Here is a 2364-nt window from a genome sequence, read left to right as displayed (position 1 = left end):
GTATGTGCCATCTGGGTTTTGCCAGTTGTTAATAAGCCTTCCTCAAATCCTGATGCCTTGTTATAAGGTGATTTATACAATAATTTCAAAAGATGTCTTTTGATGGATAGTTGGTATAACTACATTGTTGCTTTTGTTAGGTTCCTTTGAATTAGTAAGGACTCATAGTGACCCTATGCAAAACAGAATGAAACACTGCCTGGTCCTACACCTACCTCTACAATTGTTGCTACAGTTGAGCCCATTGCCACCTTCATCTTTTTCAGTCATCTTCCATGTTACCAAGCAAATTTGTCCTTCTTGTGCAACTAGTACCTCCTGATTATATGCTCAAAGTATGAAAGACAGTCTCACCCTCCAGGGCTGTAAGGAGCATTCTGGCTGTTTGTTGTTCTGGCACAGTATGGTACTCTCAATATTCTCCTCCAACACCAGAAATATAAATTCTTCTTGATCAATTCCCAGAATCTTGCAGTTTGCCAATGCCTTCAGTGTACCTTGGACTACTTCCTTAAGCATCATTAACCTTGATCATATGAATATAGTTATTATTATCTTACATTAATTAAAAACCTTTTCTTCTGAAAAGTGAAAGGTACTTAATAAAGTTGTATGTAAATTGCCTGCAAATAAGACTGTGATGTCAAATACTGAAACCACCCACTGGTTTTACTGGGCAGATCTCTTGATGCTGCATCTGCTAGTGTTTATAAAGAGTCAATGTTCTCTTCACTTCTTTTTACTAATTTTAGACACATATTGTGAATTAAAGAATAACAATAAGGATGATTGGAGAGAGTCTTCTTTTTTCATTATAGTACCAGAAAAAAAGGAGAAACTAAGCAGAAGAATTTTTCCAAGAATTTTCCATGCATTTTTATCCAAACACAAGCAGATTTATTTTTAACAGAAGCATGCTAGTCATCCAAAAGAATATTTCAAAAATTCATAAAAATATGTGTTAAGAATATTCAATATGATTTTATTTTTAATGAACATTTTATTTTGAAAAAAACTTTAGATTTACGGAAAAAGGACAAATAAAATGCAGAGAAATTGATATGCTCGTCAGCCAATTTCCTCTCACTATTAACATCTTACATTGCTATTATACTTTTGTCAAGACCAAGAAATTGACATTGGTGGATTATTATTAACCTCTTTACTAAACTTTAGATTTTATTTGGATTTTGTCAGATTTTATTTTCCATAATATCTCTGTCTGTCCCAGGATACTATACAGAGCACCACAGTATAATCAGTTGTCAAAACTTTCCAATGTCCTATGGTCTATGACTATTCTCAATCTTTGTTTCTCATGCATTTGAGAGTCTTGAGAAGTACTGGCCAAGTATCATGTAGAATGCTCCAAATCTGTTTTTATTTGATATTTCCCCATGATTAGGCTGGAGTTATGGATTTTTTTAATATATCACTGGGGTGAAGCACCATTCTTGTTACATCACTCCAAGGGTTACATGATATTCACTGTTAATGATAACATTTATCACATGGTAAAGGTAGTGACAGCCAGCTTTCTCACTAAAGATATTATTTACCCCATTCTCAACACTATTCATCAGAAGCAATTATTAAGTTTAGAGTACCTTTAGGGATAAAGTAGAGAGGTAGAAACTCAGTTTAACCTTCTGTAAGGACAGGTATCTATGTATATTATTTGAAATTCTTCTTTAAGGAAGGTGTGCTTCTTCTCCTCCACTTATTTATTTAGCCAAGTATAAGATCTTGTATACTTTTTACACTTTATATTATACTTTGAGGATTTTATACTTTGGTGTATAACCCAATACTGCTGTATTTATTTTGTTTCTCAAACTCTTTTAGCTTTGGTTATTGGAGTTATTTAAAGATGCACTATGGATTTCTGTAACATCTATTTTTTTGTGTGTGGATAATTTCTTATACTTTGATTCTATAAGCTACTCCAGGTTCACCTTGTATTTTCTCTGCCCTCACCCTAGAATTTCAAGCTTCTCTGTAAGTTTGTTACACTGATAACCTCTATGTTGTTGTGAAGCAGGAAGCTATGTCTCTGTTATTTTGAATACCAGCAGAGTCACACACTGTGAGCAGGTTTCACTTGAGCTTCCGTACTAGGTAGAAAGACTTGCTGGTCTGTTTGTGAAATAATTGGCTACGGAAAATCTTATGAACTGTACCATAGCATTGCTTTTTATGCTGCTAGAATATTAGCCCACCAGGTTTGAAAGCATTCAAAATAAGTCTGGGGGAGGGCTACCTCAATAATGTGAAAGGACTGTCATTTGGTGACATGAAGTAACTCCACATGAGGAAAAAAAACATCCACTACTGATAGGAGCACATAATGAATGAAGCTTGAAT

At 34.3% G+C, this 2364-nt stretch overlaps 1 pseudogene; it reads left to right on the top strand.

The window, feature by feature from the left end:
* The first annotated feature begins 2293 nt into the window (after window positions 1–2293).
* LOC102812026 overlaps window positions 2294–2364 on the top strand; it is a 7265-nt pseudogene continuing 7194 nt past the window's right edge.

Source organism: Chrysochloris asiatica, unplaced genomic scaffold (genome assembly GCF_000296735.1).
Source record: "Chrysochloris asiatica unplaced genomic scaffold, ChrAsi1.0 scaffold00091, whole genome shotgun sequence".
Taxonomy (NCBI): domain Eukaryota; kingdom Metazoa; phylum Chordata; class Mammalia; order Afrosoricida; family Chrysochloridae; genus Chrysochloris; species Chrysochloris asiatica.
The sequence above is the reverse complement of the archived record's forward strand: the minus strand, read 5'-3'. Positions and strand labels throughout refer to the sequence as shown.